Source organism: Oncorhynchus masou, chromosome 31, assembly GCF_036934945.1.
Source record: "Oncorhynchus masou masou isolate Uvic2021 chromosome 31, UVic_Omas_1.1, whole genome shotgun sequence".
Taxonomy (NCBI): domain Eukaryota; kingdom Metazoa; phylum Chordata; class Actinopteri; order Salmoniformes; family Salmonidae; genus Oncorhynchus; species Oncorhynchus masou.
The window spans coordinates 50539017-50558920 of record NC_088242.1 but is presented as its reverse complement, the minus strand read 5'-3'; the positions used below and the strand labels follow the sequence as shown (position 1 = coordinate 50558920).

Here is a 19904-nt window from a genome sequence, read left to right as displayed (position 1 = left end):
GAGAGAGAGAGCGACAGAGAGAGAGAGAGACAGAGACACAGAGAGAGACAGACAGAGACAGAGACAGAGAGACAGAGAGATGAATGGATACAAAAATAGAAGGGGGAGAGAACATACAGAAACATACATTATTGAGATGAAAACCAAATCCAGTATGCATGGTTGTAAAACAATCATGAATATGAGACTGTGACACATTTAAGAATTACAGTTATATCAGTATGTGAATGAGAAAGTCACAATTCACTCTAGAGAGACAGATATAGATGGCTGTTGCTGTGACTGTGGATCGATGGCCCATGCCATGCAGATGGTGATGGACTTGGCTAGGAGGCTGGGAGCTATCGTTTTGATCTAGATGTGTGTGTGTGTGTGTGTGTGTGTGTGTGTGTGTGTGTGTGTGTGTGTGTGTGTGCGTGCGTGCGTGCGTGCGTGTGTGTGTGTGCGCGCGGGCGTGTGTGTGTGTGTGTGTGTGCCGTTGTGATGTAGTGCACTGGAATAGGGAGTGACATGGCCCATGTGGCTTCATTTAGCCCAGATAGTCACTGCAATGACGACAGTACCATTAGGCACCTGCCATATCGATTATATCAACCATCAACCTCAGACGACATCCTGCCAGTGTACAGACACTCTCTGCTCTCCTCTTTTCTCACTTTCTGTCTATCTATCTGTCGATCTGACTGACTGACTGACCGGTTGGACATACCGGCAAATTCTCTAAAACGAAATTGGAGGCGGCTTATGGTAGAGAAATTAACATTCAATAGTCTGGCAACAGCTCTGGTGGACATTCCTGCAGTCAGCATGTCAATTGCACGCTTTCTCAAAACTTGAGACATTTGTGCCATTGTGTTGTGTGACAAAACGGCACCTTCTAGAGTGGCCTTTTAGCGTCCCCAGCACAAGGTGCACCTGTGTAATGATCATTGCTATTTAATCAGCTTCTTGATATGCCACACCTATCAGGTGTATGAATTTTGTGCACAACATGTTAGAAAAATAAACTTTTCGTGCATATGGACAATTTCAGCTCATTTAACATGGGCCCAACACTTTACATATTGCGTTTATATTTTGGTTAAGTATAGATTGGGGTTGAATTATATTAAAGGGGCAATCTGTGATATGTCCTGCTGTAACTATTAGCTGTCCCACAGCTTTATAGCAAAAATAATTACAGATTGTGTCTTTAAGTACAATGTAAAGTTACATGAAGATATGTTACATGAACATCACATGTGTCAGTATGAAGGGGTTTGGCTGTTGCTTAACAATGTAATTATGACACTATCCACCTGAAAGAAAGAAAGAAAGAAAGAAAGAAAGAAAGAAAGAAAGAAAGAAAGAAAGAAAGAAAGAAAGAAAGAAAGAAAGAAAGAAAGAAAGAAAGAAAGAAAGAAAGAAAGGAGAGAGAAAGAAAGACAGAAAGAAAGAAAGGAGAGAGAATGAAAGACAGAAAGAAAGAAAGAAAGAAGGAAAGAAGGAAAGAGAGAAAGAAAGAAAGAAAGAAAGGAGAGAGAAAGAAAGAAAGAAAGAAAGAAGGAAAGAAGGAAAGAGAGAAAGAAAGAGACAGAACGAAAGCGACAGAGAGAGACAGACTGAGACAGATAGATATACAGATGGAATTGCCAAAGCAAAAAAGGGAACAATTGCAAAGATGACTCAGAATAGGAGAATAGGCTTAACAGTTGTCAGTTCCTGGACTGACAATCAAGGATTCTTCTAAATACCAGCCTCTTTCTCTTTCGTAAGCTTGGTAAGAGTTATTCACTCACGATTAGGAAGTGCTTTATTTAAAGAGAGTATCCTTGCATCTTACATAATTCAACAGTTGCAACAGTATCCCAAATCATAACATAGTGTAGATACACTTGGTTCGCATGCCCACCCTACCCTCAAACAGTAGAAATACTACACAGCTCGAAGGAAGAGAGTGAGACATTTTCTTGAATCAGAAATTGGAGTTATGACCTATTTTTCTCCCACTGCCTTCTTGCCATCCTCCTCCTAAGGCGCCCCGGTGTGTGTCCCACTAAAGCCATAAAAATGGCACAGCTATTTTCTCAGCCTAGGCACAATAAAGAAGACTGCTCTGCTCTGTTATCTCAGCCTGTGATATTTGAATTGGGATTTTATAGGTGTGTTACTCAATAAAGGAATAATATAGTCCAATAAAACCAGCCCTGTTTCCGTCTGTGTTCATCTCCATCTTCCTGCCCCCCATGGCCGTAGGGTGAGTCAGGGGCCAGGACTGGGGGAGTCTGGTAGTGAGGCCACTGGGGGCTCAGCCCCAGACGGATTAAACCCTTTTTCACACAATTGCTCAGATATTTTCATTTCACATGGTCCTTTCCGGCACGATTCCAGCAACTATGGCGGATGCTTAACCAGGCCAGGGCCTGTAGGCGACAGCTCGGCTTGCCTTTGCTCGACTCAGTAGTGGGAAATGGAATCATCCCGTACTCCTCCTCAGGCAGCTGATGTATTGGTTGGTCTGGAGTGATCAATTCAGGGCTAGTCCCAGCCCCCAGCAGCCCTGAGCGAATGGCTGGTGCCTGATAGAGTAACGCCGTAGCTAGCGGGAGGAAGATGAAGGAAGTGGTAGAGGAAGGGTTCATGTCTTCTCCCCGGGGGAGCCCTGGCCGCTGCTCCCCCGGGGGAAACCCTGTATTCGTCCCCTAAGGCAGACAATCCCGGGGCTGTGCACCCCGGTCGACAACAACAAGATCCATGGGAGCAATTTCATCAAGCTCATTTGCAATTGCTAGGGCCAGGAGGCTAGGAGCCCTGGACCTGAGCCTGAGAGGGGAGTCCGTAGCAGAAACACAGCCTTTATATCAAGCTACAGAGTGCACATCTGCTCAGTCTCAAATTCATTGTAGTAAAGCGCTGAATCCTCCTAATAAAGTTCACAATGAAAGAGACTGGACAATATACCCGTGTGTGCAGAACAGATCACTTACTGTAAAATCCATTGTATGGTACGGTTATACGCTAAGTCAATTCACAACGGCCATAAGGTATCGTCAGCACGATCTTTATGCCAAGACAACTGAAGATGTGTTACAAACAACACACTGCGGTGGCCACTTTATTCATTTACAGCTGTGAAAAGTAGCAGGAACTGGCTGATTTATAGTATCTAGTGAAAAAGACCAGGAGGACCGAATATGACAGGCCTGGATGAGGGAGAGAATAAATGTGTTAATTATAATTGGATGTGGAATCCCAAAGCCCCCTGGATTCTTATCTGAGAGGGAGCCATTGCTCTGAAGCCAACGCTCCGTACAGAATTAATTTCCCAAATTAATGAGGTGTAACAACTCTCCTCCAGCTGGTCAGTGGAGAGGGAGAGAAAAAGTGAAAGGAAAAGATAGAGGGGGAGTGTGTGTGTGTGTGTGTGGCAGGGGGGGGGGGGGGGGGGGTAATAATCCCTAGGAGAAGTGTTGCAGTGTGACAGTCTGGCTCCACCGGGCCCCATACCCCCCGACCCACAGTACGACCACTGGCAGGAGAAGTGGAGGACCAACCATGGGCCCTACTCATCTCCTGAAAAGCAGAGTGCTTAAAACAAGCGGGCAAAGCACAACTTGTCTTCACTCCGCTACCTGGGAATTGAAACGTGAAAATGCCACGTAAAGGGGGCGATATTGACAATTTCCTCCTAAGACGAGAGTCCTTCTGGATACACTTCCTCAACACTCTGTCTCCAAGAGGTCTAAACGAGGAACTAGGGGATGCTTTTCCCCATTTTCCCTATATAATATTCGATACAAAATGATTGATGAGTTGTTTTTCCACATACGGTATGTCTACTGTGCAACATTTATTGTGATCTTTATGCAATATAGGTATTCAATTGACGGGATGTATTCAATTGGCCGGATGTACATGCCTCTAGAGGTTAGAGGCCCCTGGAGGTCGAGAAGTCGGTGTGTTATACAGTGGTGTAGGACCTGACGAAGATTAAAGTCGTTATCTTTATTGTGCATCTGATTAAATCCCAATGAGAGCATACCAGAGCTGGGGTCAATCCTTTTCTTCTTTTCTACTCATCTCCGCCAGATCTCCTCCACACCACAACCAACCTGGATCCAGAAACAACATCCCTACAATACATCTAAAGCCTAAGAACAGACGTGCTTTTTGTGTGTTTTTTTTCTTTACATGCCGTATTTGGGAGAAGAAAAAAAAGAAGAATCAACGCTCACGACCGACTCCGCTGCCACTGCCGTGTGCCCCTCACACAAACACACCTAGAAACACCCACATGTACCACCCGGGGTCAAACAAACCCAACACTATAGCCACTACCCTTAATGCCAAATGATGATGCCTTGACATTGCTCTTGTTCCACCCTATGCCCAGTGCTGACACAACCTTGGGAAGCCACAGTCTACAAAGCTCAGATGGCAGCAGACTGCTGAGGCAGTGGAACAGTGAGTAAAACACAGTTGTTGTCTAGAGCTGATGATGACCCATGTAAACGCAATATGCTAATGCGGCAGCAACTGTCAGTCTGCTATAAGCAGTGTTAAGAGATGCTTTTGACAGGGTGACATGAGGAGACTGGTGAAAGTATCAATATATACTGATATATTATTAAGTATAATTGAGCTAAAGCAGGACATGAAGTTGAATTAGACTTCTCCATCTGCTTTCTAATGACAGAGAGGACTACAGGTGTAACGGTTTTCTTGGTGTGAAGGAGAGTCGGACCAAAATGCGGCGTGGTTATTTAGATACATCTTTAATGAAGATGAAACACGATCAATACAAAAACAATAAACGTAACGTGAAAACCGAAACAGCCTAAACTGGTGCAAACTAACACAGGAACAGGAACAATCACCCACAAAACCCAACACCAAACAGGCTACCTAAATATGGTTCCCAATCAGAGACAATGACTAACACCTGCCTCTGATTGAGAACCATATCAGGCCAGACATAGAAATAGACAAACAAGACATCCAACATAGAATGCCCACTCATATCACACCCTGACCAAACAAAACATAGAAACATACGAAGCAAACTATGGTCAGGGTGTGACAACGGGCTTCCATTCATAAAACGAATGACTAGTACTAATTACTAATTGTAAACCTAAAGGCATCGTAACACTAGCAGGAACTAGTAACACTATAAACACTACAGTAACACTACTAGTAACTAGTGATTGAGTGCTTTCTAATGTGAGTGGAAACCAAACCATTACTACAACTAACTGAACTTGTTATTATGTAACCACCGACAACACTACAGTAACACTACTAGTAACTAGTGATGGAGTGCTTTCTAATGTGAGTGGAAATTAAACCATTACTACAACTAACTGAACAGGTTATTATGTAACCACCGACAACACTACAGTAACACTACTAGTAACTAGTGATTGAGTGCTTTCTAATGTGAGTGGAAACTAAACCATTACTACAACTAACTGAACAGGTTATTAAGTAACTACCGACAACACTACAGTAACACTACTAGTAACTAGTGATTGAGTTCTTTCTAATGTGAGTGGAAACTAAACCATTACTACAACTAACTGAACAGGTTATTATGTAATTACAGACAACACTACAGTAACACTACTAGTAACTAGTGATTGAGTTCTTTCTAATGTGAGTGGAAACTAAACCATTACTACAACTAACTGAACAGGTTATTATGTAACTACCGACAACACTACAGTAACACTACTAGTAACTAGTGATTGAGTTCTTTCTAATGTGAGTGGAAACTAAACCATTACTACAACTAACTGAACAGGTTATTATGTAACTACCGACAACACTACAGGCATTGAGTGGTCTGTTATTTCAACATAAATCATTAGTGTCAACTAGCTGAGAGGCCAACAGCAATTGCTGTCCAGTTCACCATTCATTCGTTTACCCAGATCTCTCTTTCTTCTTTCTTGTATTCTGTTCCTTATTCCAGGGAAACACTCGGCCCTTGTGTTCAATGCTGCATTGAGCTGTCTGGGCTCACATACAACCACACACACACACGCGCACACACGCACACACACAGGCACACACGCACACACACACGCACACACACACCGAGATGGCCTCTTCAATTAGCCCATTGTCCTTTTCCCAGAGAGAGCCACTTCACAGTCCCCAAACTAATTGGTTTTGTGCACATGTGTTAGTGTGTTAGGGTGTTAGTGTGTGTGTTTTGCACATGTCAGAGGCTCAGCACCACCACAGCACATGGAGCAGTACACACTGCCGGTGGAAGGTGAGGGTCAGACCTGGTACATAGCCCTCCGTTACACAGACCTGGTAGATAGCCCTCCGTTACACACACCTGGTACATAGCCCTCCGTTACACAGACCTGGTAGATAGCCCTCCCTAACACAGACCTTTTAGATAGCCCTCCGTTACACAGACCTGGTAGATAGCCCTCCGTTACACAGACCTGGTACATAACCCTCCGTTACACAGACCTGGTAGATAGCCCTCCGTTACACAGACCTGGTACATAGCCCTCCGTTACACAGACCTGGTAGATAGCCCTCCGTTACACAGACCTGGTACATAGCCCTCCGTTACACAGACCTGGTACATAGCCCCCCGTTACACAGACCTGGTACATAGCCCCCTGTTACACGGACCTGGTACATAGCCCTCAGTTACACAGACCTGGTACATAGCCCTCCGTTACACAGACCTGGTACATAGCCTCCGTTACACAGACCTGGTACATAGCCCTCCGTTACACAGACCTGGTACATAGCCCTCCATTACACAGACCTGGTACATTGCCCTCCATTACACAGACCTGGTACATAGCCCTCCGTTACGCAGACCTGGTACATATCCCTCCGTTCCAGAGACCTGGTACATAGCCCTCCGTTACACAGACCTGGTACATAGCCCTCCGTTACACAGACCTGGTACATAGCCCCCGTTACACAGACCTGGTACATAGCCCTCCGTTACACAGACCTGGTACATAGCCCTCCGTTACACAGACCTGGTACATAGCCCTCCGTTACACAGACCTGGTACATAGCCCTCCGTTACACAGACCTGTTACATAGCCCTCCGTTACGCAGACCTGGTACATAGCCCTCTGTTACGCAGACCTGGTACATAGCCATCCGTTACACAGACCTGGTACATAGCCCTCCGTTGCGCAGACCTGGTACATAGCCCTCCGTTACACAGACCTGGTACATAGCCCTCCGTTACACAGACCTGGTACATAGCCCTCCGTTACACAGACCTGGTACATAGCCCTCCGCTACACAAAGACAGCTCGGTGGACATGGGACAGTTCGCACAACAAACGGAGCCGACCATGAGCCGACAGGTTAATGGGATTTTACCAGGCTACCCTCTGAATGTAATGTAGTGAGAGAAGAGAGAGAGAGAGAGAGAGAGAGAGAGGTGTAGAAAGAGAGAGAGAGCAAGAGAGAGATGTAGAAAGAAAGAGAGAGAGAGAGAGTGGTGTAGAAAGAGAGAGGGAGAGAGAGCGTGCACAGGGAAACGCTCGATTAAACTTGACTTAATGTTACAATTTATATGCTAAGCATTAGATGATTCGGCATTGTGTCCCAGACAATATGATGCATTAACAAGAACAGTCAAATAATCAGTACCCTACCAACAGTAGCTTACTGTACTGGGTGCTGTGGCTCATAAGGAAATAAAGAGAAATTCTGCAAAACGGTCCAAATTAACTCCAATAATCAGCACTAGTGACGTCCCATGCAATCAGACATTGGTTTATGAGCCTCTGTTTGGCAGTAAAAACACCACAAGGTTTCCCATACTACCGGTGACAGAATGAGGGAGCATCAAAATGATGACAATGTCTCCCCGGTCACAGAATGCAATCAGGGTCGTGATGGGATCGAGGAAGCAGGATATGGTCTGGAATATATTTCTGACATTCGTGTTACAGGATTATACATCAAGTGTACGACTGTGTCGACAGATACACACTACCGTTCAAAAGTTTGGGGTCACTAATAAATGTCCTTGTTTTTTAAAGGAAAAGCACCTTTTTTTTGTCCATTAAAATAACATCAAATTGATCAGAAATACAGTGTCGACATTGTTAATGTTGAAATGACTATTGTAGCTGGAAACGGCTTATTTTTAATTGAATATCTACATAGGCGTACAGAGGCCCATTATCAGCAACCATCACTCCTGTGTTCCAATGGCACGTTGTGTTAGCTATTCCCAGGTTAACATTTTAAAAGGCTAATTGATCATTTGAAAACCATTTTGCAGTGTTGTTAGCACAGCTGAAAACTGTTGTTCTGATTAAAGAAACAATAAAACTTGCCTTTAGACTAGTTGAGTATCTAGGTCATCAGCATTTGTGGGTTCGATTACAGGCTCAAAATGGCCAAGAAACAAAGACCTTTCTTCTGAAACTCGTCAGACTATTCTTGTTCTCAGAAATTAAGGCTATTCCATGCGAGAAATTGCTAAGAAACTGAAGATCTCGTTCAACGCTGTATACTATTCCCTTCATAGAACAGCGCAAACTGGCTCTAACCAGAATAGAAAGAGGAGTGGGAGGCCCCGGGGGTCCAGTTTGAGAAACAGATGCCTCACAAGGCCTCAAGTGGCAGCTACATAAAATAGTACCCGCAAAACACCAGTCTCAATTTCTTCTCAGGATGCTGGCCTTCTTGGCAGACTTCCTCTGTCCAGTGTCTGTGTTTTTTTGCCCATCTTAATCGTTTCTTTTTATTGGCCAGTCTGAGATAGGGCTTTTTCTTTGCAACTCTGCCTAGAAGGCCAGCATCCCTTGAGTCGCCTCTTCACAGTTGACGTTGAGACAGGTGTTTTGCGGGTACTATTAGAAGCACGGATAGAACTCTTGTTAACGGGTATGCACAAAAACACAAGAAAGAGAGAGAGAGAGCTCCACATTACATTTAAACTACTCAATCAGTGTGAGGAGTGGAGTCTCTGATGGGCATTGACTAGAGCAGTGAAGTCAGGTATAGTCAGGATTGCTGAGAGGTGAGAGTCAGTAAGAGATGACTTTCAAACAGCTATTTCTTGTCGGGGCAAAGTATTGCTGCAGAGTCAATTAAACATTTTTTTATGAATTTGCCCTCAGCGAATGGCTTGCTACGTTTAGCAATTTTGTGGAACAGTACAAAGCTCGCACTCACAATTCCGTTGTTCGCTGAATGCAATTTTGTGAAAAGTCCTTGCTTCTTTTGCAACTGAGAAAGCAACTCTTTCGATGCACTCGCCCTCTGCTCAGAAGAAATATTCCTGTATTTCTCTGCATGCTTCATCTGGAAGTGTTGGGACAATTTGTAGTCTTTCTAGACAGCAATGCTCTCTTTGCACACTAAGCACACAGCTTTCCCTGATACCTCAATAAAGAAATATTTCGATGTCCACTCTTGCTGGAACACGCTACATTCATTGTCGACTTTTCTCTTCTTTTAAAAAAAAAATCTTTTAAATCTTTAAAAAAAATCTTTGTAACTGTGACGTGTGTGTCTTTTGTCAATCACTGTCTGTCCTTGAGAAGTTGTTATTTATACGTGCCTTCAAAATAAATGTCCCAGAAGCGGTGGGAGTTAAATCATTATATAAAGGCGAGTATTCATTGGGCTTTTAATTTGAATAACAAATACACTTTCAAAACTTTACTATCGCAAATTCTTTATGTGATCTGAACAAGATTCTCCGGGAGATATTGAATCAAATCGCAGGCCGCATACGGCCTTTACCCAGTATTGGTCTAGAGCTTCTCTTCTATTCGCTGCTACTCAGCGGCTTGCTGGCTGGCTAGCTTCTCTCACTGAGGTCTGCTTGGGATGTGATCTCATGTCATTTAAAGGGAAAAACCCACTTCCACTGGTTTACAAATGTTTTCATGCAGACGGAAGTGAAGAGTCAATCTATTCCTCTCTGAGAGAGCCAATATTCATCTTACTGTCTCATTAGGTGATCTATGGAGGTCTGAGAGAGGAGGAGGGGGTTTGTCTAGACTTGTGAGCCTGACCACGCTGGGAGATGCATCCACAAACCAGTTGTTGTGAGAATAGTGCTGTTGTCCACTAATAACTCATTGGTCAACCATGGGTTGTCATCAAGTAGTAGAGGCCCGATAACCACCAAGACAAGTGTTTGGACCAAAGAACAACAACCACTGTTAAATCGCTACTTACCCTATTCCCTCTCTCTCTCTCTCTCTCTCTCTCTCTCTCTCTCTCTCCCTCCCTCTCTCTCTCTCCCTCTCCCTCTCCCTCTCCCTCTCTCTCTCTCTCTCTCTCTCTCTCTCTCTCTCTCTCTCTCTCTCTCTCTCTCTCTCTCTCTCTCTCAGCATATGTTACTCATAATCCTCCTCATTAGGCTTTATAATTGGGGGGGGGGGGGGGGGGTATGCAAATAAGTCCTGTTGTCAAGGGAGGCCCACAGTGGACACAGAACTATGACTACACCGTACAGGACTGAACAATAAAACACTTCACACTGAACAACAAAACATCTTTATTCAGTTACCAACAACAACAAACATGTTCTTTTCTATCCTCTCATTTTCCCTTGCTGTTCTACATGGATATATGAACCGATATAGCCACGTGAAAAATCCTACAGTCTGGCACCACTACCTAGCCTAGTCAAAAGTCGTGAGCAGAATCATTTCTGAATGCTTTACAAAGCCATTATTTTTTCCACTTTACATTTGTCAATAATGCATCACCTACACAGGCTAGTAAGGGCATTAGTGTACAGGGCGCTACAGGGTGAATTCTATAGATTGCATTACCACCTCTAGTTAGAGCAGGTTAACGGGAGACCAGTGTTAATGTGAACATAGTGTGCCGGTGTCCCACATCGTGTTGTTACCTCCCCTCTATAGAAAACACACATTGGCATTCACTAAGCTTCCCCCACCTCCCACTACACACACGCACAAACGCTCGCTCACTCACACACACATGCTCGAGCACACATACTCTCTCTCTCTCTCTCTCTCTCTCTCTCTCTCTCAGATTCCCCTACACCCAATGCCAATCAGCAGAGCCACTTTAGTGGGAAGCCTCTTTGTATTCAGGTGAGAGATGTGCCGCTCTTTCAGGGCACACACACACACACACACACACATTACAGAGAGAGGCAATCACTGCCTGTTCAATCTGAATGGAACATGATAGCATTTGCTTTCATCTCATCCTGTCACCATTTCAATAGCTCAATAACAGCATCATCCTGTTGCAGTCAGTCATGTCCTCACATACAAATGATGCTCTAACATTCCAGCCATATCTCTGGGAGAGATGGCTATTTTTTCAGAGCAGCAAAAAATGAAAAGATGATGACCTCGATGTTCCTGAACAGGCTATCAATACGATAATCACGAGGAGGCAAATGTTAGCTAATGATCTATTTGATGGCAGGTAATGAAATAGTGGTAACTGCAGATTGCTGCAACGATGAACCCCTGACTGCAGCCTTTGTACATTAGTCTGACTCCTGCCTCTTTACACAGTATCTCAATAAGGGAGAATGGAGCGGCCCGAGACACTACAGAAAGGCAGTCATTAAAAGCAGATTAAGAATCAGAGGAAGGAGGCTGTGGATTTGAACTTGACCTTCGATAGAGGGTCCCCACACGGTAATTACTAGGAGAGGGTCTGCTATCCCTGACAAGTCAATGAGACTGAACGGACCCGGATGTGTGTGTGTGTGTGTGTGTGTGTGTGTGTGTGTGTGTGTGTGTGTGTGTGTGTGTGTGTGTGTGTGTGTGTGTGTGTGTGTGTGTGTGTGTGTGTGTGTGTGTGCGCACGTGCGCGCATGAAGAGAGAGAGAGAGAGAGAGAGAGAGAGAGAGAGAGAGAGTCTGGTCCTGTCTGGTGTGAGAGAGTGAGAACAATGTTTTATTCAGGATTTGTGTCTAATAGGATCCTGGTGTGTGTGTGGATCTTAAGCACATTAGGACTGGTGTCTGGGGTGTGGAGTGTGGACAGCATGACTGTGTTAAGGGTCAACGCATTCATATGCTGAGCAGTGGCAGAACATTACCATACACAAACACAGGAGGAGAAGTAGGGAGTAGGGAGGAATGCATATGGACTGGACTATCATCAGTTGAATAGTTTGGGAACTTCTTTTGCAGTTCAGAAAAACAAGCCCTTTTACCACCCTACTCTACGATACCCTACTTGTCAGTGTGTGAATAGTTTAAAAAAACTTACTTCACAAACAAAATGGCACACAAAAACATCTCAGCTCGGAATAAAGGTTGAGGGAAATGCATTGCAAGTCTTTGAGAAGACTCATACAAAACACGTCACCGTATTTGTCAAGGGGCATCTGGACTTGGAGGACATTGCGAGTGAGTACAACAAAAGGTTTGTTTACTATGCAGTATGACACTTGCGGCTCTCCAAATGTCGCAATGTCAAAGCCGCCTGAATATTGCAACATTTGGAGATTCACCCACTGTTTCTGAAGGGCACTCGGGTGTAGAAGGACTGGGATCACTCAAGACTAAAGTCTCTCCTTCAAAACAACATCTGAGGAGCTGCCTGTGGAATAGCACTGTCAAACGGCACTCTGTATCCATGGCAGCCCACTGCTACTCTCTCAGATCTCCATACCTTCAGAGATCGTTCATCAAGCACAGACATATGAAGACAGACACCCAAATCCGCGGACAGACAAAGCCTCCATTTCTCAACTCACCAGAAAAGTTGGAAGAAAAGAAAACTGTACACTTGACATCTGCGCCCCCGACCGCTCCCACTAAAACCTCTTCAACTTCTTCAATAGCGGTGTGATTAAAACCTTTAGTTCCCTAACTAAGATGTTCTGAAACAGTGGCGGCTTATTCTCTGATGGGTGGAAGCCTCTCGGAAGGGAGCCAATATGGGGAGTCTGGTTTAAGCTTAGGTTTATGACAGGAAGGCTATGGCGAGACAGAGAGGAGGAAGCAGAGGTCCTAGTGGTCTTAGATACACAATGACAACCTTCAATGAGGATGTTATGTATGATAGCAATTCCCATTTTGTCCAGACTATTTTGTCACGCTGATTGCCTTCCACGATGTTATGCATCACAGCATCATAGGCTTCATAGCAGTTTCTATTTCTCATTTTTCTTATCCCTATTGTCGGTATTAAATCCGCTATTTTGTAGGTTGTGTGTGAATTACATTCTTGATGGCTGCTTGGACCTTCCAGTACAGTCCTGTATCAAAGAGCATTATTTTAACTGCTGCTTTTATAATCTGCTGATGGTCAGCACTGGGTCATTCGGGCCTGTTAACTATGCACTGGGTTGTTGTGGTGTATTAGTCCAGCACAATCTGCTTCACGATATCACATACTGTGGATACAAACTTTAAGGCTCTAGCACAATCTGCTATCAGTTCCTGGAACATGTTTTGCCTGCTGCTATTCATGATAGCACAATGTATCAATAAAACCAGGGTTCAGTCTGAATACCAACAGGGCTGTCTTTAGGACAATCCAGCTATCGATCACTACGAGGTACCAGAATATGTTACTATTGCCTGTGGGAAAGTTTGGTGAGAAAATGTGTCGAGTGGCAGGTGGTGGGGTTGGGAGGATAAAAAGGAGGTGGAGATAGACCCGGTGTTGTTGAGTAGGCTTTCCACCTCCACATTCATTGAGCTCCTCCACAATAGGGCCCTCCTACCTCCCCAACTCAGCCCCTCAGCCACACACTAGCCTCGACATACTTACACCCCAACCCAGGCTCTCGCCCCCTCCCTGAACCCACAGCTCATACCCGGCTTCCACTTCAGAAAATCAGGCTACCACTGAGTCCCATCTCACATCCCAGAGCCAGGACAAGTAATCAAAGGCTCCTCAGAGGGGCTACGGAGCTCTCAAACCCTTCCATTGTTTTCTATAGGCTTCCCTACATCGCTTGGCCCAGGCCAGTGTGTGTGTGTGTGTGTGTGTGTGTGTGCGTGTGTGTGTGTGTGTGTGTACGTGTGCGTGTGCGTGTGCGTGTGTGTGTGCGTGTGCGTGCGTGTGTGTGTGTGTGTGTACGTGTGTGTGTACGTGCGTGCGTGCGTGTGTGAGTGTGTGTACGTGTGTGTACGTGTGTGTGTGCGTGCGTGTGTGTGCGCGCGTCTCCAGTCCAGGTCCTATATGTAACACTGTATGGGGAGTTCCTTTCCTCATTACCCCTAAAACTCTGTCCCACTTTGTCTTCTTTGCATACCGTCTAGCACAAAGAATTGAGTTGCAGGACCGAGCCGAGGCAATAAAAATGGAGAGGGGACAGAGAAAAGAAAGAAGATGAAGAGGAAGGGATTCGTTCTAGTGAGTCGGGATGTGTGGCGGATGAAAGAACCAACACGTGTTTCATACGTCCCACCTTTCGAACGGAGGTTCAACCCATGAACACAGAAATGACAGAAAAGCGCATTGAACATGGCGTACTGCTGTAAAATACTGCACACAATAGATTCACTTAGATTCAAAAGAGCGAACACATATGTTTCATGGCTCTTCACCTGTGAGCTTTCTGGTGGACACATGCAATTGCATACACCTCGTTATGTACAACAGAGATCATCAACTGGATTCAGCCATGGGCCAATTGTTTTTCTTGGGCGGATGGTCAGGGGGGCTGGAACATAATTACAAATAATTTGTAGTACTGCAAATTGACTGCAGAAAGCCCAAACAGATATAACAACTGACTAAAACAGAATCATTTCAAACATTGCTTACATTTGTATACGATCACATACATGTACGTGTATATCTCTCTATTATGCTTGGGAATAGTTTGCAAAGGTTTTCCACCATTAAAATCACTTGGAGCTGATTTGCTGGTATTTTTACAGCCTTTAATGTCCCAACAATAAATAAATAAAAAATAGAATAATGTGTTCTTGGTAGGGCCAAATAAAATCACCCGGGGGCCATCAGTTCAGGAACCCTGATGTACACAGGAGCTTAGCTCGTCCTGTCTAAAACAAGATAGTTCTTATGATTCCATTCATGTATACCGAAGTTCTAATTCCTTACACGACGACGTGGAAAGTAGGCTGTCTTCTGATTGACCGAGACTACAACTGATCATCAGTGTGTGTGTGGATGTCAAAGTAATCCACTATCACTTATAGAACCACCAATGTAGCCAAACTCGTTCCCCTTCCTCTCGGGTCTTTCCTCGGCCCCATTTAGACAGAGCAGGTGAATACAAAATCATTTCCCCTCCGCTGCTCTCCAAAAGTAACGACCCATCCACTCTCGGACAGGGAGGCCACACACAATGCTCCTTTCAAAAGTGTGAGAAAATCTAATTATGCTGTTTCCTGGTGGGAGAATCACTCGGTGTTCACTCCCCCCCCCCCCAAAAAAAACTGTCTAAGAAAAGCTGAGGGAAAAAACGAAGGGCGTTTTCGCACACGGTTTTGAGGTATAGTTCGAATCAGAATGACACTATTTGTTACATTGTATGTCTTTTTCATTTGGTCCGGGTTGGTTTAAAAAGCCAAATCAACAAAAATTCAGAAACAGAACCAGATGTCCACGCAAGTCATTAGTTTATTGAAAGTCAAGTCATTTGTTAAGTCTATTCATGATCATCATGAAACATCCCTTGTGTGTCCCAATCTTCACTTTCGCTTTGTGGTCTTCCAACAGCATACATGAGGAAGCCACGCATAAAGCTGCTCTAACTGTGAAGTGAATAGACTATATTCAGTAGCCTAAATTTCCCCGGTACAGCCCCCGCCTCCCGTAATATGCAGACATGCACTGTTTCACACAAAATGTTTCAGAAATCTCAAGCTATGATGCTGGTTCTTCTCCTGTATTTGGTCCGGACTGCGTTCTCACCTGCAGCGGACCACAACGCTGTAAGAATTTAATCGGACCGAGAACGCCCTTTTAAAGCGAACCACGGTTCATTGTTTGGTGCACTCCCGAGTGCAGATAGAATGTTCACACCAGTCCAAATGAACCGACCTAAGGGGTTAAACACAATGGAACCAATGGGAGAGGGGCAAAATGACAAAACCCCATCCATTTGTCATTCCAGGCAGGCTAACGCAAACGCTCCAAAAGCAATTGGAAATGATTTCAAATAGTATTTGAACCCAGCTCTGCTGAAAGACGCCTTGCTGGCTTCTAAAAACCAAGGCTTAGAGTGAACATAATGTTTTCCCTTGTGGTGTGCTTGATTGAAATGTTCTCTAATGTGTTCTAATAGCTGTAATCAGGGGCAGTTCTGAACTGTTCCACGGATATCAGCTCTGACTGCTACATGTGTTAGCGACTGAACATACAGCCCCCGTCTCCCCTAATCTGCATCGGACGCGCTCATAAACGCGCCGCTACTCAACAGAATGTTTCCGAGATGTCAAGTTATGACGCTGGCTCTTGAATCGGACCGAGAACGCCCTTTTTGAGTGAACCACAGTTTGTTGTTTCGTGTGCACCCGAGTGTGAATAGAGTGTTCAAATGTTCAAATGACCCGAACTAAGGGGGTAAACAGACCAGAGTTCGGGGGAAAAAAACGCACCAAACCAATTTGGTGTGAAAGCCCCTAAGAAAAAAGAGAAACTTAGAAGGTAGCGAATGTGTTTATTACTCATTGTACATGGTTTCAGTAGTAGTTGATAGAAATGTATGACAATTCCATAGAGACATTTGTTATGTTAAATGATTTTGAGTTTTGGGGGTAATCTACCTTTCTGCATACCACCTACAGTATATCCACAGCATTATTAATGATGCAATTTAGAGACTGTAGACAAAACCATTTGACCAAACAGGTAATACATCAGAGAGCAGCGTAGGATACATTTTAGGTTATTAATATTATTTGGTATGGAGCATGGGTCCCAGAGATTTCCCCAGAGATGATTACATCAAGTGAAACCCAGAACGTGAAGAAATGAAGAGTAATGTGAAAATAATCTTGTGCAGCCTGGTGCCTCCTAGTTCAAACACTCACTTTCAGCCCTGTCTCAATGAGCTGTGCTCACACTGGCCTGAGCTATCGCAACTCTAGTCCACCATTCAGGTTTTCATATGCTAAGTTCAACAAACAGCAACCAAAGACCCAAAGAAAGCAACAATTCCTCAAAGATAGTCCTGAGTCAACTAACTACTACTGTATTTGTATTAGAGGGTTGACAGATAGCTCTTGTGTCCTGAATACTCAGTTGCTCTCTGTTTGCTCTCTTTCTACTTTCTCTCTCTTCTTTCACTCTCTTCTCTCTCTCCTCTCTCTTCTCTCTTTTCCCTCTCTTCTCTCTCTCCTCCCTCTTCATTTTTTCCTCTCTCTCTTCACTCTCCTCTTTTCACTCTCCTCTCTTCACTCTCCTCTCTCTTCACTCTCTTCACTCTCCTCTCTCTTCACTCTCTTCTCTCTCTCCTCCCTCTCTTCATTTTTTCCTCTCTCTCTTCACTCTCCTCTTTTCACTCTCCTCTCTTCACTCTCCTCTCTCTTCACTCTCTTCACTCTCTCCTCTCTCTTCACTCTCCTCTCTCTTCTCTCTTTCCTCTCTCTTCACTCTTCTCTCTTTCCTCCCTCTCCTCTCTCTTCACTCTCCTCCCTCTCTTCTCTCTCTTCACTTTCTCCTCTCTCCCTCTCTTCACTCTCACCTCTCTCTTCACTCTCCTCCCTCTCTTCTCTCTCTTCACTTTCTCCACTCTCTCTCTCTCTCTCTCCACTCTCTTTTATTTTCTCTTTTTCTACTAAAATATAATTTGTTGGGAATCGATCTCATTAACTATTAGAGGCTGAGTAACTCGTGATACTTTACGGAGAACAAAATAACTGTGAGATAGAGATCTCTCTTCACTAAGCGAATTGGATGTTCTTATTACTTCGCTGTGACCTCATTTCATTACAGAAATACTTTGGAGAAATTAAAGGAAGAATACTAGTGATTAAAAGAACCCCCAGTTGGGTTGGCAGACCTGTGTTCATAAAGTACTCAAAATAATAGAATAGAATAATATTAGAATATAGAATATCCTTTATCTGGGCTTGGTTGAGCTTGCCTGGCGCAATCTAACCAATAGGATAGTGGAAAAACGGCAAAACCCCCATCCATTTGGCATTCCAGACAGGCTAAAGCAAACGCTCCAAAAGCAATTGGAGATGATTTCAAATAGTATTTGAACCCAGCTCTGCTGAAAGACGCCTTGCTGGCTTCTAAAAACCAAGGCTTAGAGTGAACATAATGTTTTCCCTCGTGGTGTGCTTGATTGAAATGTTCTCTAATGTGTTCTAATAACTGTAATCAGGGGCAGTTCTGAACTGTTCCACGGATATCAGCTCTGACTGCTACATGTGTTAGCGACTGAACATACAGCCCCCGTCTTCCCTAATCTGCATCCGACGCGCTCATAAACGCGCCGCTACTCAACAGAATGTTTCCGAGATGAAAGCGTCACCTGTTCACCTCTGAGTTGTGTTCATTACGGCACACAGTGTAAAGGTTTAGTAACAGAAAACTAAAATGACTTATTGGACAAGAGCAGATAGTTCTTCTATTTGGTGCCTATGACCCTCGATTTCCGTGCATAGAACTGAGACATACGGCAGTGGTTCTGAGCACTTTATTAACTTCTTCGATATAGGGGGCGCTCTTTTAATTTTTGGATAAAAAAATGTTCCTGTTTTAAACAAGATATTTTGTCACGAAAAAATGCTCGACTATGCGTATAATTGACAGCTTTGGAAAGAAAACACTCTTATGTTTCCAAAACTGCAAAGATATTGTCTGTGAGTGCCACAGAACTAATGCTACAGGCGAAACCAAGATGAAATTTCATACAGGAAGTGCCCCAGATTTTGAATGCGCTGTTTTCCAATGTCTCCTTATATGGCTGTGAATGCGCCAGGAATGAGCCTACACTTTCTGTCGTTTCCCCAAGGTGTCTGCAGCATTGTGACGTATTTGTAGGCATATCATTGGAAGATTGACCATAAGAGACTACATATACCAGGTGTCCGCTTGGTGTCGAAATTATTGCGCAATCTCCAGCTGCGTGCACTTTTCCATTTGGTTCAGAGGAGAAAGGCAACTGCCACGAATGATTTATCATCGAATAGATATGTGAAAAACACCTTGAGGATTGATTCTAAACAACGTTTGCCATGTTTCTGTCGATATTATGGAGTTAATTTGGAAAAAAGTTTGGCGTTGTAATGACTGAATTTCCGGGGGGTTTTCTTAGCCAAACGTGATGAACAAAACAAAGCGATTTCTCCTACACAAATAATCTTTTTGGAAAAACTGAACATTTGCTATCTAACTGAGAGTCTCCTCATTGAAAACATCCGAAGTTCTTCAAAGGTAAATTATTTTATTTGAATGCTTTTCTTGTTTTTGTGAAAATGTTGCCTGCTGAATGCTAGGCTAATGCTATGCTAGCTATCAATACGTCTTACACAAATGTTTGTGTAGCGATGGTTGAAAAGCATATTTTGAAAATCTGAGATGACAGTGTTGTTAACAAAAGGCTAAGCTTGTGAGTGAATATATTTCTTTCAAATCAAAATCAAATCAAATTTTATTTGTCACATGCACATGGTTAGCAGATGTTAATGCGAGTGTAGCGAAATGCTTGTGCTTCTATTTCCGACAATGCAGTAATAACCAACAAGTAATCTAACTAACAATTCCAAAACTACTGTCTTATACACACAAGTGTAAGGGGATAAAGAATATGTACATAAAGATATATGAATGAGTGATGGTAAAGAGCAGCATAGGCAAGATACAGTAGATGGTCTCGAGTACAGTATATACATATGAGATGAGTATGTAGTAGAGTAGTATGAGTAGTTGAGTAGTTAAAGTGGCTAGTGATACATGTATTGCATAAAGATGCGGTAGATGATATAGAGTACAGTATATACGTAAACATATGCGATGAATAAT

The 19904-nt window shown here is 43.8% G+C and overlaps 1 protein-coding gene across 13 annotated transcripts in view; it reads right to left on the bottom strand.

Annotated features, from left to right (window-relative positions):
• The window catches only part of LOC135524085 (neuronal cell adhesion molecule-like), a 112262-nt gene that overhangs the window by 28500 nt on the left and 63858 nt on the right, over nucleotides 1–19904 (bottom strand). The window lies entirely within an intron of this gene.